Source organism: Astatotilapia calliptera, chromosome 4, assembly GCF_900246225.1.
Source record: "Astatotilapia calliptera chromosome 4, fAstCal1.2, whole genome shotgun sequence".
In the NCBI taxonomy this organism is placed as follows: domain Eukaryota; kingdom Metazoa; phylum Chordata; class Actinopteri; order Cichliformes; family Cichlidae; genus Astatotilapia; species Astatotilapia calliptera.
Window position 1 is genome coordinate 27,427,182 of NC_039305.1, and position 17,493 is coordinate 27,444,674.

The window sequence follows — 17,493 nt, forward strand, 5'->3', positions numbered from 1 at the left end:
CTGGATCGGATATCGGAGAAAAATAAAAAATGTAATCCGATCCATTAAATATCACGAAAGCACCTCACAAAACTTGCAACACGCCATAACTCACCTCAGAACGTTAGCATGTCGGAGCAGTATGCATCACGTGATAGAGCGGCTGTGGCATGGGGACCTGTGGTCTGGATAGCATTTGGAGCTTCGCTAGCAACCCGGCATTTCATCTCCGACAAAGTTATCCCCGAGAGAAGTAAAGCAAGTGTGTAAGTCCATCTCTGAATGTTTGTAAAGCATTCCTGCGTTAAGCTTAACGAGCGACTGCCTCTCGCTCTCCGGCTGCTATTTCAATCGTGAAACTGCTTAAATGATCAGCTGATCGGCTTTTCTGTCGCGAGTCCGTCTTTGTTTTTGGCCCACTTTGCACCAGAAAGAGGAAACCAGCGGGTGAACAACAGCAGCACGTTTAAGCTTGATCAGCTGTTGTTAGAATGTATTTAATATTACTTTCTACACCAGGATCTTTTTCTATGTAGCTGACGGCTGGTAACTGTGCAGGGGCGGATCTAGCAAAGTTTAGCCAGGGGGGCCGATAGGGCATTAACTGGGAAAAGGGGGCACAAAGACATACTTTTCTTTCTTATTCTCATTTAAAATGTCTAGCTTTTAATAAATAATTATCTGACACACAAAGTTTTAATTTGATGTAAAATGAATAGAAGTCAATTACTGTATATAGTGACTATTAAGTCTAATATATATACCCTAGTAAGCTATAGTACTTTTTCCTTTGGGAAGGTACCATCTGTGCAGTCTGCAATTTTGTTGAAGAAAGATGTTGAATCTATTTAATATTTCTTGAAAAATAATTGATTTCTGTGCATTTTTTTTCACACTGCATCAAATTAAGGTTGATTACGTCGATTAAGCATCATGAGGTGGAGCGTGAGGGGTGGTTCCCTATTTTTTATTTTTTTATTTTTGTTGTTCCTGGGAGTTGGAACCCTATTAGTTAGGTTGCTTAATATTTACGCTAAGTACTCTTTAAAATACCAGAATAGGGAGGATGGTGTAGGTCTAAGTTTATTAGATTGATCAGTATTGCTGAACTATGAAATATTTTTTTTGTATACAGGTATAACAGAATAGCTTTAGTGTAGTTGTTGTTTTAAACTTGAGTATGAACTTATACAAAATGCAGCAAGATATTTAAAAAACAGTTTTGTTGATTAAAAAACACTATATCGGATTCATATCGGTATCGGCAGATATCCAAATTTATGATATCGGTATCGGTATCGGACATAAAAAAGTGGTATCGTGCCATCTCTATCTGATACATATTGCTTCTCGGCTTGACTGAATCTTAAGTTTGTCATTTATTTCCTCCCATTTTAAATCTGTCATCCTGAAGTGGTGGTCCGCAGCGTTCACTATTATTTATATTCTTTCAGTTTTATTCAATATGTTGCATTTATCACTAGTTTTATTTAATTTTTTTGTAAATTTAATTTAATTTTCTGTACTTTTGTCTCTCTTTTCACTGCTTTGCAACCCCACAATGCTTCCTCTGTGGCTGCAGGATTCTGGAGGAACTCCTGCTGCACACTTGCCACTTCTATTGTCCCCTCCACAATGAGCTCACCTGTGATTCCTTTTACATACAGCTGTCTGAATTCTTAAGAGCTAAAACATTTAATGGGCTTTGGTGCAAATTCTCTGTACATATAAGCAGTTTTGTCATATCAAAATTATAGTTCCTGCTCCTCAAAGCATAGCTGCAGTCCCTTTTTTTTATATGTTCTCCCAAGCATTTTCTTCATTTACTTCACTTGTTTCTCACTTGTAGATTTTCCACCAGTTACTCTCTTTTGACATTTTTTAACCTTCTTTACCCCCATTTCAGATTTACTGCCTATTAGTAAATTTCCATAACTCAGAATGTGCATTTTTACGTCTCCCAATTGTCCTCTGATAATTCCAGTTAATTTTGTTGGGTCCATCTTTTCACATACCCCTCTTTCTCAGATCTCACCACCACAGTAAGTTAGCTGTGTACCACTCCTCTTCCTTTGCTTTCTGATTCAACACTCAACACCATTCTTCCTCCTCTTCCTTCCTCTGTCCATACTGTTGCTGTCACTGTCAGTTTTCCTCTGTTTCTTTCTATCACTTGTTGCAGACAACACTGCTTGAGCACCATTGTTGTACAGAGCCTTTCTAGACTGTCACCAGCTGCTCCAGGACTACTAGTCCTGCTTATGAGTCCACAAGAGAAGATGTTGATATTAGTGTTTGATTTTCCCACACTCACCACCAATTTCATTCTCCTCTCCACCAGATACACCAGTAACTGTCTCCTGACATGACATTTTCCTCCCTCTTTTTATTACTCAAATTTGTCTAAATCAGTCTATGTATCTGTGACTGCTTGTAAAAGCTATTTTTTGAGTTCAATCTGTATGTTTCTGTTTTCTTGCTGCAGAATGAGGAAGTCGATGTCTTCCACTTATTGGAAGGTTTCTGATTTGCTTCCTGCTCCAGTCTGTATGTTGAGGTGGTCTCATGTGGTACAGGAGTGTATGAGTATATGTTCAATGAAGCAAGTGTGAGTGTCTGTGTGTATAAGAACATGGTTTTGAAGTAAGTACTTTATGAACCTGCAGTCAGCTGAGACTGAAGAAGTCTCTTTGATGAGCGAAGAAACATTTCTCCCACTGAAAACGCTAATCCAGGTGAACAGAATGCTTTTTTGGCAGTTTATGGTGAGTAATATTACAAAAGAGTTCGTTAAATCTATTTGCCATACCAGCCATGACGATGTTCTATATAAGCTAAAGAGATTACTATGGGGATTGTAAGGTAATATGCCATGGGCTCACATCTTTCAATATAACTCTACTTCAGTAGGTTACTCACAGTATGGACTGCACTCATTTTTAATCTCAGTGTACATTTCGATCTCCACAATACTATTCACACAGTTTTTTGAATTTAGCTTGCACTAGTGCGGTTCTTCACATGCTATTTGTATATGACTTCACTAGATGTCTGTATTTGACTTTTCTGGTGTGAGCTGCAGCAAAGCTGCAAAGATTTTGCCTTGAGGTTTTATGGATCCACACACTGCTACACTGCAGTACCAAAATTGGCAACAGAAAAATAAGAGTTTGGCTTTCTCATAACTCTTCTGTGACAAAAGTAAACACAAGTGCTTGAAACGTTTAGGATGCACACTAAATTTGGGAAAAGGTGTGGGATTGTAGTCTGACCTGACTTTAATTCTAGATTCATGATATTCATCATCTAATCTTCTGAACATAATACAATTTAGGACACAAAACAGTAAAGATCCTCTCCAGATGTGACATGATATTGCTGGAAAAATGTGATGTCATGCACTATCATACACGAGTTAATCTGAAGAGCATTTGCATCAGAATGTGGTGACGTGTTTGCTTATGGAGCTACCTTTGATCAAATGTGATCATCCCCACAGAATAAAAATATTTTGGTTTGATGAGTCTTTTATTTGTTGTTGTTGTGATTCTTAATGTCATATAAATATCATTTATTTCTTAGGAAACACTTCAGTCTTTCCACATCCTTAGACAGATTTTTCCTTTTTTTAAATTGTAAATCTTTTTTTTAAATGTTTTTTGATATCAAATGAATATACACATTTGAAGCTGTGGTGGAAAGGTCAACAAACATACTTTTATTCATCATGGATAATCTCTCTGTGCCACTGGACAGGCAGTGGAGAACTTTCTCTAACTGGGTTAGGGTTGACGTTACACCAAATCTTTCATACCCCGTGAAACAAGTCATTATGATACAGTATAGTTATATCTCCCACATATATTATCTTCTGAGGGCAAGAGACACAACCACTATTTCTGAGCAGTTTTCTCAGAGTGCCACACAACGCCTTGGATTGAACATTGTCTGTATACGTGAAGATTTGTGCTATTTATTTGTGATATGTGTGTTGCTCCCACTTGACCAAGTAAGCATACAACAATACAAAGATCATGACAGAAAAATGTTTGCGCCAAGATTGGCGTCTATTTTATTTAGGAAGGTACTTATCACGATGACGGAATTCTAATGAAAAAACAACATCAAAATGAGAATTATACTAGTTATGAAAACACAGGCAATAGGAATGATGAACAGTCTTTAGCACAGCCCCCCCAAAACCCGTCCAGCGTCACTGGTGTCAAGACACTGGTACAAGGATTGGGAGTGACCAGACCAAGAACGCATGCAGGACTTCAGGAGATTGTAATGGTGAGATTAAACTGCAAAACTTGATAAATAATAATGTCACAACTGCCAAAATCCCCCAAAACATATAAGGAAAGTGCTTCAGTGCTTTGAAATATAAAAGAATAAGTCAAGTCTGCACACTACAGCCAAAACAGTAATTACAGTAAATGTTGTCAGTAAGTTGTATTGGAAACATGGAACTCAGAATTACAGTAATTAGTCACTTTAAACACAAAATAAAATAGAAAACAGAGAATATGCTCTTCCAACATGCTCTATTGAATCTCATTTAGTTGCTTTGTCTGCATTTTGTGCTTACTTACCTCTTGCAACACGCAGCCATTTCCTCCCTTGCAGTGAATCTGTCCAGCACTCATCTGTCTCTGTATGAATGAGTACTTTGTAAGCACCACTACCCCCTCAGCCAGTTCTTGTGCCCATGTCTCAATCTCCAAATTCCAGTCCCTCTGCCTATCTTCTGTGCTGGCTGAGTGCTCATGTCACTTTGTCTCACCCCCAAAAATCACTGTTCATCAGAGCTTGAGCCAATAAAGAGCCAGGCAGCTGGGTGAGGCACTTCCTCTGTGACAGGAAATTAACCACAAACAACCGACCAAAGGGAGGGGGCTAATGAGAAAGTGAGATCAAAAGACGCTGATGTTTTAATGGCTGTAAGTAGAGTTCTAAAGGGGATGAACAGGTCATGGTAAATAATTCTTGTGCTGGCTTCTAAAATAAATCTGAATAAATACATATACTATATCTAGTTTACTCTAGTATATAGTATACAGTGGGGCAAAAAAGTATTTAGTCAGTCACTGATCATGCAAGTTCCCCCACTTAAAACGATGACAGAGGTCAGTAATTTGCACCAGAGGTACACTTCAACTGTGAGAGACAGAATGTGAAAAAAAAAAAAATCCATGAATCCACATGGTAGGATTTGTAAAGAATTTATTCGTAAATCAGGGTGGAAAATAAGTATTTGGCCAAAAACAAAAATACAACTCAATACTTTGTAACATAACCTTTGTTGGCAATAACAGAGGTCAAACGTTTACTATAGGTCTTTACCAGGTTTGCACACACAGTAGCTGGTATTTTGGCCCATTCCTCCATGCAGATCTTCTCGAGAGCAGTGATGTTTTGGGGCTGTCGCCGAGCAACACGGACTTTCAACTCCCGCCACAGATTTTCTATGGGGTTGAGGTCTGGAGACTGGCTAGGCCACTCCAGGACTTTCAAATGCTTCTTACGGAGCCACTCCTTTGTTGCCCGGGCGGTGTGTTTTGGATCATTGTCATGTTGGAAGACCCAGCCTCGTTTCATCTTCAAAGTTCTCACTGATGGAAGGAGGTTTTGGCTCAAAATCTCACGATACATGGCCCCATTCATTCTGTCCTTAACACGGATCAGTCGTCCTGTCCCCTTGGCAGAAAAACAGCCCCATAGCATGATGTTTCCACCCCCATGCTTCACAGTAGGTATGGTGTTCTTGGGATGCAACTCAGTATTCTTCTTCCTCCAAACACAACGAGTTGAGTTTATACCAAAAAGTTCTACTTTGGTTTCATCTGACCACATGACATTCTCCCAATCCTCTGCTGTATCATCCATGTGCTCTCTGGCAAACTTCAGACGGGCCTGGACATGCACTGGCTTCAGCAGCGGAACATGTCTGGCACTGCGGGATTTGATTCCCTGCCGTTGTAGTGTGTTACTGATGGTGACCTTTGTTACTTTGGTCCCAGCTCTCTGCAGGTCATTCACCAGGTCCCCCCGTGTGGTTCTGGGATCTTTGCTCACCGTTTTCATGATCATTTTGACCCCACGGGATGAGATCTTGCGTGGAGCCCCAGATCGAGGGAGATTATCAGTGGTCTTGTATGTTTTCCATTTTCTGATGATTGCTCCCACAGTTGATTTTTTCACACCAAGCTGCTTGCCTATTGTAGATTCACTCTTCCCAGTCTGGTGCAGGTCTACAATACTTTTCCTGGTGTCCTTTGAAAGCTCTTTGGTCTTGGCCATGGCGGCGTTTGGAGTCTGACTGTTTGAGGCTGTGGACAGGTGTCTTTTATACAGATGATGAGTTCAAACAGGTGCCATTCATACAGGTAACGAGTGGGGGACAGAAAAGCTTCTTACAGAAGACGTTACAGGTCTGTGAGAGCCAGAGATTTTCCTTGTTTGAGGTGACCAAATACTTATTTTCCACCCTGATTTACGAATAAATTCTTTACAAATCCTACCATGTGGATTCATGGATTTTTTTTTCACATTCTGTCTCTCACAGTTGAAGTGTACCTCTGGTGCAAATTACTGACCTCTGTCATCATTTTAAGTGGGGGAACTTGCACAATCGGTGGCTGACTAAATACTTTTTTGCCCCACTGTATATAGTATATGTATTTAAAGTTTCACTGATATGTCACTGTAAGTTTCTGTTGGGTCCTAACTATGATGTATATGCATTGCTGTGCAAACATACAATTTCTTAGGAAAAGGCACACGCCTGTTTATTCATTCAATTATCTAATCAGCCTATCACGAGGACCAACATGTAGAAAATCCTTTAGATATAGGAAAGCCAGAGCACACCAATTTTGATGGTGACTTCGTTGTTGTTAGCAGATGGAATCATTTGTGATGAGCAAAAAACATCAAAGAATACACCATCGGGCTCTGATGTCAGCTAAGAGCAAAGATTACTATCTGTAACATGCACCAGCTCACAAAGAAAAGCTGTGTCTAACTGGATTAACGATTCACTGAGGTCAACGAACGGCTGTCATCGGTCATTTATTGAAATTATTCAAGGTACCCATTACTATCAGAACACTTTATTGATCCCAAAAGAAATTATTATCACTACAAGTATCATTATCATTAAGCACTGCCCAAAATGAAGTGTAACACCTAATTACAAGAACTGCTGGAAGCAAACAACAAGGATACAGTCAGTACTGTAAGGTTTTTAAGGTGCAGTGTAAAACACCATTATGTGGCTAAATGGTTTGACTTTTATTAACATAAATGAATTTACTCAAACCTCATTGTTCAAATACAATTTTAACATCAGCAAAGGTTAAAGTCGGTTTTCTTGTATGTGTAGCTGGAGTTAATATGGGAATTGTTGGTGAACTAGAGGGCAGGGTGCTGAAAGGATGATGATGATGATGATGATGATGATGATGGGCTCATGTTCAAAGACAGTAGATACAGAAAAGTGGCTTTGATATCTTCTGGGTGGGGTGTTTACAAAGGGGATCTAATCCCACTCGTGATCTGCTGTAGCATTCGTCATCACATCATTAACTTTAAACTGCATCACTGCATTAACCAAACAACCTGGATATGTCTGACCTTATATGGTCTGGTGGCTTTTCTGGTATGAACTTCAGTGTGGAGTGGGCCTCAGAGTTATCTTTGCAAGAAGATGGGCCTCTTCCTCGATTATGCTTATCATGATTCATTTTCTGTTTGTTTATTCTTTTTTGTGTGTTAATGTTACATTATCTCAAAAGTATACTTTCATTTTTGTTTATAGATTAGTTTCCACACAGAAACTGAACAACGGAGGCAGTCAATGGAAAAGAAATCTGTGCTTTCCGGAAAGTGCCTGATTGCACCATAGTGATAAAATTCATTTAAACATGTTTTTCTCTTCTTAAAATAGCAGCCAGTGATTCTTTTTCTCAGACCAGCAACATTGGAGCTTTATTTGAAATGGGTGTAGGGATTGTTAACAGGAAATCCACCATCACATGGGCAGGAAATGCTGTTCAGACAGAAATAAACAAGACATATAAGGGAAACAGAGGCACTGCTGACATTACAGCTACTGCACATCATTTTCTCACCAGGAGAGAGGAACACCATCACTAACGTCGCTTACTGATATCCTCAATAAACAAAAATTGTGCCTGTATTTTAAATCACATACTTTTTTCCTCAGAATACTCTGTTGCAGCCTTTACAAACTCTTTACTGCAGTAGCCGCAAAACTGAGAAACACTACTTCATAATACCAGCAGGCTTTAGACTTTTACTACGCTGGTTTATGTGTGGCTGGATTACATACTGAAAAATTCAAGGTACAGCTGTTCGTATTGCCAAGAAAAATATTCTCATATAGTGAAGGAGAAGTAAATCGTTACATATTTCACACTGTTTTCATAATTCTATAATTATACCTGATTTTTATTGAATGTCCTCGAGCTACCTATTCCCTGTCGCCATTGCTTTAACTGACCCAGGGTCAGTGTAAAATACAATCCTAGCTGTGTGAACAAAGCCTGGCTCCTTTAATCCTGCATGACAAACCTCAGGATGCAGGTTATTATCACTCTTTCCTGCTGGCACACCTGTCACACCTGAGAGTCAGCTAGAAGCAGACTGCCAGACTCTGTAATACTGTAAATGATCAGTGACTCAGGTTAACACTAAACTTTAAACGGTACCTCTGTGTCTCTGTGTGCTGAACATTTAGGATTGAGTCAGGCTGCATTGACTGTGGGACTTTAATGTGTTGAAAGCAGGTTGAAGACGGCTCAGAAACATTTGAAGATTAAAATTTAGCATTATGGCTGCTGGTGGTTTGTAAAGCCTCTACTCAGCTGTATTTTTGTTACTAATTTATGTTTGTTGTTGTTTAACACAGATTTCAGAAGAGCAAATATGCTTAATAGTTTAACTAGATTTCATTTGTCAGTGTGGGACTGCTGAGTCACCTGAAGAACTCATTTCATTCATTCTCCACATGATGTTCATTTACAGAAATGTTTCACAGGAACTGATTCCTCCCAAAGGTTGAACTAGTGTGTTTCCATAGATTACCTCTGTATGAATGTACTTCTTAAATGAAGGCAAGTGTTTGTCCTTTTTTGTTCCTCAGGTACAGTACGTGATATCAAGGGCAGGCGGTCAACACTGGGGGTAGACAAGAAGCAGATGTACTTCCAAGAGGGAGCTCCAGTGAGGTCAGAGGTCAGAATCTGAAACAGCTCAGGTTTATATTTTAGGGGTTATAAAAAATCAAAATGTATTTATGAAGAAACCTTTAAATAATAGTCATAATTATGATTATTATAAGAAATATCAAACATTTAAGTGGATTTTCTGTTACACATATTGTGTTAGCCCTGCGATAAACTGGCAGCCTGTCTTTGTCCTGTATCAGCTGGGATAGGCTTCATCCTCCCGCAACCCTGAATTGGATACATTGTATTCCAATTATGTAATCTGATCATTTACAAACTCAAGGTATCTAATCAAAATGTAAGTAATAATTATAAAATGGGAAAGCAGAAATAAGTATGACATAAATGTAAATGTGTGAGCTGACATAGAGGACAGCTACATGTAGTCTGAAAAACCTTTGTTGTCAAGTTTGCAGGTCTAGCAGCACGAGACATTCTTACATAGAAGAGTCTGTTAAAGTCTCTAACTCAGTGAAGCATTATTGGTCCTGTCTGTTTGGATAAATATAGTAAGTTGATGTTTGTCCATTTATTGACACATTTTCTTAAGTGCTTATCCAGTTCAGGATCACAGTGGAGCTGCAGCTGGATATGTTCACTAAATAAACCTTACAAAAGTTAACAATAAACCTGCATCCATGTACGTTGTTGTCCACAGGATGAGAAAATCAAACTGGAACACTGTGGAACATGTTAATAAATGTTTGTGTGTTTATGCCTGTGTCTTTCACAGGAGGCGCTGGAAGGTTTCCCTAATAGTTCCTGGTGAATCAAAGCAGAACCATAAAGGTTGCTGGACTGCATGATGGCCTTACCCCTGAGCCGTCATCCTGTTAAAGGAGGAACCACTTAGCTGTTTTCAAAGTAGCTGATTAGATTTCATCTCAAGTAAGCGATTAACTGTTTGTTCGTTTGTTCTGCCACCTAAAGAGCATTTAAGGATGTCTTTTGAGTGTCCAGTTGAATTAATTCTACTGGCTCTCATGGTCATTTGTTATTATAGACATATTTTTCATATTCATCCAGCTATTTAGTAAATTCTGTCTATTTAGTAATATCCGTCAGCTATAAAATGTAAAATGTAATATAAATATCCCTGCTGCTGCGGAGTCGGGGCGGTCTGCCTCCCCCCACCGCAGGGAAAAGGGTAACACCACCTGGGTCTGGGCGCAGTTCCCCCCTCCAGGGGCAAGGGTACCTAGACCCGGTGTGTAGAGTACGCTTGGGGAGTGTGATCGTGTGTACAGCGTCTCTTTATGTCTGTCTCCACGTTGGTTGAGTGTGGAGTGAGTGCATATGAGAGCATGAGGGTGGGAATGGATGTTTGTATATGTGTGTGCCTGTATTTCTGTGTCTATATGTCAGGTTGGGTGTCAGGCGCCACCTCTCTGGGGACATCTTAGGCCCTCCAAGGTTTGGAGACCTATCTCCCCCTACCACCACTTCCCCTGCCAGTGGCGGACTCCCTCAGACATCGGTGCGTTGGTGGTTCTTTGTGTCCGGGGATGGGCGTCCAGGTACACACCGGCTCACTCCTTGGCGGCCGCTTATCGGGGCCTGGAGCCTGGGGCTTGCTCGGGCCACTTCGGAGGTGGGGTGCCCCCGGCCTCTCGGCCTGGGGCTCGGTCACTCAGGCACGGCTGGCTGCCGGCGGAGCTCAAGGGCGCGTCACTGCAACTCCCCCTGGCTTCTGCTCCGCGGCTGCTGAGTGAGCCCTCATCTGGGACTCTCCTCAGCTCTTACTGGGACAGTGGCGTGGCTGCCCCTCTGTTGGTCTTCCTTGGTCTCTTGTGTTCTGGGGGCCTCTGGATGTCTGGAGTTTTGATCTCCTCCATACCTGCTTCATGCTCTGGAGGACGGGGCTGTGGCCCCCCCACACCCTCTAGCAGATCATTACATGAAGGAACCTTTTAAAAAAAACAAAAAAAAAAAAAACAAGCGCGTCCATGCTCACAGGCGTACACACGGGTGATCACACCCACAAACTACACCCTTTTTGGCTCCTACCTCAAAGCACACTGTGTTCTGTTGATCTTATGTGCTGCACAATAATGTTTAATATTTAGTATTTACTGTCATATTCCCATATATCATTGTGATGTTGTTTATTCTATTACTCTTGTTCTCTTCTGCTTGTTTTCTTTTTTCTTTCTCAGCAGGTGACCCAGGTGATTGATATATGCATTTTTTTTTCTTCTTTTTTTTTTTCTGCTCATTCTGTTGGTTTTTGTCTTTTGCCCTTCTCCCCCGTCCCTCTTCTCAGCTGTTTCTCTTTCCCTCTTTCTTTCTACCCTTCTTTCCCCCAGTCAAGTGTGTCCTGTATTCAGTAAGTGAAAATAAAATGAACAATAAAAGGTAAAAAAAAAAAAAAAAAAAAAGCTATAAAATGTAATATAAATATAAAAAATATCTAAATATCTCCTGCACTTTATATTTTAATGATGTAAGTCTGTTATCGTGTTACATTAGCATTCCTCACATATCAATGAGATGCTGTACAGTACAATCCTACTGACACAGCAGAGGGATAACGACAGCTATTCAACATCGTTACACGACACATTCGAGCTGCATGACACAGACAAAGTGACTAAATCATCTTTTTTATGGTTTATTGTCTTCAAACCAGCAGACAAAGCCGATTGCAGAAGATTTCGGAGAAGAACTTCAGGCCGTGTACTGAAAAGGTATTTTTTTCTTGTTATCAAAAGACATTTGGAGTGGCAGCTTCTGCAACTGGTTGCACTAAAGTACAGCTTACAGTCTAAGAAACCACAGTGTTGATATTCAGCACAAAGAGAAAAGCTCACTTGTTTGAATTTATTTACAATCATAGTTTTATAAATTCTGAATGTAAACATCTTTTACAGCTTTGATATTGTTTGACACTCGATATCAGGTGATAGGGTTTAATTTAAAGGTTTCTGTGTCCCAATGAGCCATTTACACTGATCAGTGCCACTTTAACTGTAACACATTCATTATTTAGATTCAACAAAGAAATAACTGAATGTAAAAATGGCAGCCCTCAGGCAGGTTTATAGAGATATATGCATGCATTATGAAATTTATGTATCCCAGATAATTGTTATTCATCTAGTCATGGCATACCCACCTCTTCCTCCCAAGTTAACTGCAACCCAAAAGAACTAGTGGGGCTATTTACACACTCACAACCAGTGTGGGGTAAAAAGAGCCACCAAAAAGCTGTCAGCCACAGATGTGCTATAAGAGTTAGAAACTCTACTTATGGAGAAACTTTCTACGTCTAACAGGGGACAGGTACTCCTGCCCAAATAACATGATATAACCCCACATACAGCCCAGCCATAAAATGAACCAAGTCATTTAATTAAAGACAGCATGGGACCAAATGCATGTAACCAGCCTGCACCAACCTGGCATTTCTTCCTCCTGAATTAAATGAATGAATGGATGAAAGTTAAATGACTACAAACCTAAAGCCACTAGTTCCCACACTGGAGCTCCCTGACACTGTGTGTTAACCGTATTTAGCTTGTATCAACAGTTGTAACAGGCTAAGCCACTTGAGACACTGCATTGAATTTGTTCCTGTCTTAATGGTTTCAGCTCAGATGTTCTGCTTTTTCATTTCAGTAGATCAAATCAGCTCGTGCTCCTTCTGCTTCCAATTTAATGGCAAGAAGAAGAAGAAGAAGAAGAAGAAGAAGAAGAATGCTTCAGCGAAGTGGCGTTCATGGTCTCAGTGAACAGTCATGGTCACACACTGCATGTGGTTTTAAAAGCAACATGTCTGTTCAGTACAACGATCGAGATGTGTAATATTAGTGCAGCTACGGTTTGTTCTTGAACATCAGTTCTGTTTTCTACTTTGATCACTTAGACCAAAAAAGTGTTGTTTTCAGATTCCTGTTCCTTTTTTTAATTACAATTAGTTTCACATAAATGTTAGTGTTTCCTTTTATGATCTTTTAATGCTTACACTACACTGTACATGTCTACATTAGAGACATTTCTGTTACCTGTTTCTGTTGACTCAGAGTTGTGAAATGTTCTTTTATTTGATACACAATATGAAGTTCATAATTTTCTTACAAATAAAACTCTAATGACAAACATGAACAGCTGTGCTTATTTCTGAGACATGAGTTTTTGAATGTGTTCATATTTAGACAGTGTGCATCTGTATGCTGAAACTGTAATGGTGAGCCTGAGGTGATGGTCAACAGAAGGCAAATATATATCAATATAAAACAATATTGAAGTAATGTCTTTACCCCCTGCAGAGTGTGGACGCTGTGCACTCAATCACCTTATTTACTGTAGTAAACATGCACCGCTAGCTCAAGTGACTGACTGTCTCCATGGTTACATCGTATATTATTAGCTATGTAAACAGCTTCCATAGATACCGCCATAGCTCTCTGCAGCTGTAACACTTTCACACTTTGCAAATCATTTCACGATTTTGATAGTTATGAAGACAGAATATGTTTTTAAGGTCATGCTAGGCGGTTGCTATGGTGGTTGCTGTGGACTTGGCTGGACCGCGTCCGATTCCTGTTATTAGCTGTCTGCCGTAGGAAGGCTGCGTTCCATTTACAAGTAGTGACAGTCTGCCGCAACTCGAACTCAAACCCCGCTTTGTTCTTTAATTATAGGCCTTTTATAGCCGTTCATGACACGGGCACACACACACATAAAGCACTTTGCCTCACCATGAGAATGGAACTTTACCTAAGATAACCTTTAAAATATCTGATATAGGATAGAAAAAATGAAGCAACCAGAGATTTAATGATGAAGACTCTGTAGTTCACGTTTTACAGTCCTGAATGACTCTTTGCATACAATTTATTGAAGAGGACTTTAGAATGCACTTTACATTTAGACTGTTGCTGTTTAATTTTTTACATTGTTGCGGTGTTATGTCATGAATAAAGTTCACCTGCTGGGGGTTTGATGGATCAGCTGGACAACAGTCAAAGACAGACTTCATTCATCATATGCAAGAATCCTAGTTGGATTTTTGTTGTCACTCATGTTTTTGCACCAAATATTGAAAACAATTCTGACAGACTGGATACCTGGTCAGGGTGTACATTACCTTGTACTCAAGTATTCCAGGACAGAGCCCTGCCCCACCATGAGCCTGGGTGGATACGTGGTTATTAGTATAAAAGGACCAATACTGAATTTGAATATTTCATGAAAATTGAATTAAAATACAAATTAGTAATAAGGGTTTCTCTGCGCCCTTATCTACTCCATACTCAGCTGCGGGCAGAGAGGGTGACAGGAGAGGATGGCACTGAAGAGAAGATGCTCGGTTTCTGGAGTCTCCTGGTCCTGTCAGTATTAGTAGGATGCATCTGCTGTGTCTTCTCGTGGATGCTCACCTACCTTGACTCATTCCAGCCTGGTATGGATTTCCCAACACTGTGGACAGTGGCCCACGTCAGAGACGTTTAATATTGAATACATATGTCTGAATTGCTAACCCTAACCCTAGCTCAACAGACCACAATGCCCTGGACTGTCAGTATTATTACATGCTGTGAACATAAGTACCTTTGATCACAGTTTATGTTGTAAAAGAGAAGGAATATTGAAAAAAAGATCAACATTGTGATATTATTTCTTCCAAACTGACCAGAAACATGCTTGTCAGATTCCCACAGCAAAGGATCAGACTCACTGTGCATGACGGCTCAGGCCAATGATGTCTGTTAGATTGTCAGTTGTTTAGTGCTTCTGTACAGTTAGGGTCACCTTCTCTATTTCAGAATAATTAATATGTGGAAAACACTAAAAGTTGATTGTCTTCCAATATTCTAGCATAATTAAAAAACTTTGACTTTGTAAGTACATATTATTAGTCCTAATGCCAGTATGAGTCTTCATAACTCCTGCTTTGAAATACTGAACTTTAAAATTTACCTGATGAAAGATCATTTACAGTGGCACTCTGTCAGGATCATTCTGACTATAAGATCACTGTATTAATCTGAATCCTTCTGAAATGTGCTGTGAATGAATGCTGATGCAACTCACTGTGGGAAAGCTGTTAATAAAATGAATCTGTGACACATGCAACACATTCACAGAGGAAGAGGACACAAAGGGAGGACACGCAGAGGCTGTGTTGAAGTCAGAAATCCAAATCTTTATTAAAAAACAGGCGGTGGTTACAAACAGGAAGACAAGCAGTCCATCAAACAGTCTACAGGGTCAAACATTCAGAGAATTCAAACAGCAGTAAAAAATAACCGGACACTGAAAAACTTAAAGCAATGTGTGACGCAATAGAAAGAAGCAGCGCAGTATATTCACTGAATTATCATCAATTACAAAAGAGAAAAACGCCGATTTCTAAGGATTATTTTCTTAAATGCAGTTAGAGTGTGGCTGGTAAAGATGGAAACATACAGAATGTAAACTGTGTGAGTTTGTGAACTTTGTCAGTAACAAATGAGGTAAAAAAAAACAAACAACCAAAACAGACAAAACACAGAAAGAGGCTCTCACTATTCATTCATAATTAGAAAGAAACATTCTGGTCGTGGATTTTTACAGTCTTAGTTCCGCTTGCTGTCATCATTATAATCATCATGATCAATGGCGAGGTCCTGAGGTGGGTGGGGCTGTCTCTGGTGATGTCACCATGAAGGAACAGCATTTGGCACGTGTTGGTGAAACATCCCAGTACACTGGTGTAGTTTCCTCTCCAGCTGTTTGACATGTGACACTTGAACATTAAGGGGAAGAAGAAGAAACAGTGTTAGGTCAGGTGACCACATGGTTTCTAAAGTAACTGACAGGAAGTAACCAGGCCGTCAGAAATGGATGGCATGTGTTTAGAGTTACTGGAGTTGGGTAACTCTACTTACCAAAAGCAGAAGCACACAGATGAAGGATCAGATGCTGAATGCTGCAGGAACATGCTTATGTGCGGTGGTCATTCAGTGCTGCTCCGGCAGGTTACACAGTCCAAGACTGATATGCTGCCCATCTGAGAGTTTGAAAACACACATGCAAAGATTTATTTTGTGTTACAGTCAAAGTTGGATGTTCATTTTTGTCCTTTAAAAATGTTTGTGTATTTGAAAGCACTAACATTTAAGGATGACTTGGATCGTCTCCTTTAAAGGGGAGACAAGTGTATCCACTGATCTACGTCACTTTACCTGGATGATGACTCCTCTCCCCCTCACTCAGAAACACTCCTAATATAACCAAGCAAATAAATAATATTGAAGATTTACTTACATCATTACAAAAACATCAAAAACATCTCCCTTTGATTCTATTTCTCCATTCCTGCTGAACATCAGGCAACAAATATCTCAATAAATCACAGTAAAATGTAAAGCACATGTTTTCTCTGCTTTGTCTAACCTCTGCAGAGCCTCTGTCATGAAAAACATATCTGTAAGCATAAAACAAATATACATTTCATAAACACGTCACTGGACAAACCTCGGTCAGTTGATTTCCTCTGTGCAGTGCAGACGAATATCAGTCAGCAAGTGACTCTGCTGGTTCTTCTGAGGAAACACCACCGTCTCTCCACACCGTCACCATCTGTGAGCACAAACTGCTGCTCTGCCAGCATGTAGGAAATCACATATCACACACACAGGGGTGAAGAAACATTAGAACTCAACTTTGGATACTTTAGATCTAAACAGATCAAAGTAGCTCTTAGCTTCAACAATCAGTGAACAGACAAACAATGATACCATACTGATTCTGTATGAATACAATATGGTATTTTCAATACAGGTGTCAAATTAATTTACTAAAACTAATACAGATATATGTATTTTTTTTTTTATAAATTCGTTTGCTAAATTATAAGAATATATATTTTTTCATTTAACAATTGCAACTGAAAGAAATTAAATATTGAACAAAAATATATTGTCACATTCTGAGCATGCTCAGCATGCTGACAGACTTGAAGTTGCTACAGATTTTAAGAAGTGATAATTATAGGGAAAAAACTTCTCTTTTTCATCCGTTTAATCAAACATTTGATGCCTTAGATGTCTCAGTCCTATAGCATTCTGCAACTACAACTAAGCTGAAGCTTGGATTTGGCTGCAGGTGCCCCTGTACATCCTTCTCAACAGCACACATTTAATCCCACTTCTTCCTGAGCTTTGCTTCATCACAAGACCAAAGGTGGCATCCCGTGTCACAGTCTTATCATCATCCAGAAGAAACATTTGAAGAAACATCATGGAGAAGAAACATTTACGCGCCTCCCGGTTTT

General features: G+C 39.7%; 1 long non-coding RNA gene across 2 annotated transcripts; it reads right to left on the bottom strand.

Moving 5' to 3' along the window:
- Positions 1-15,723: 15,723 nt before the first annotated feature.
- LOC113020075 (uncharacterized) lies at positions 15,724-17,071 on the bottom strand. Of its 2 annotated transcripts, none has more exons than XR_003272152.1 (4): positions 16,695-17,071; positions 16,403-16,441; positions 16,106-16,227; positions 15,724-15,963 (listed from the first exon to the last, which is right to left on the bottom strand). It is a non-coding gene; the product is annotated as an uncharacterized LOC113020075 (long non-coding RNA). The 2 variants fall into 2 exon arrangements; XR_003272151.1 differs by having other exon boundaries at positions 16,333-16,441.
- Between the last annotated feature and the right edge of the window lie 422 nt (positions 17,072-17,493).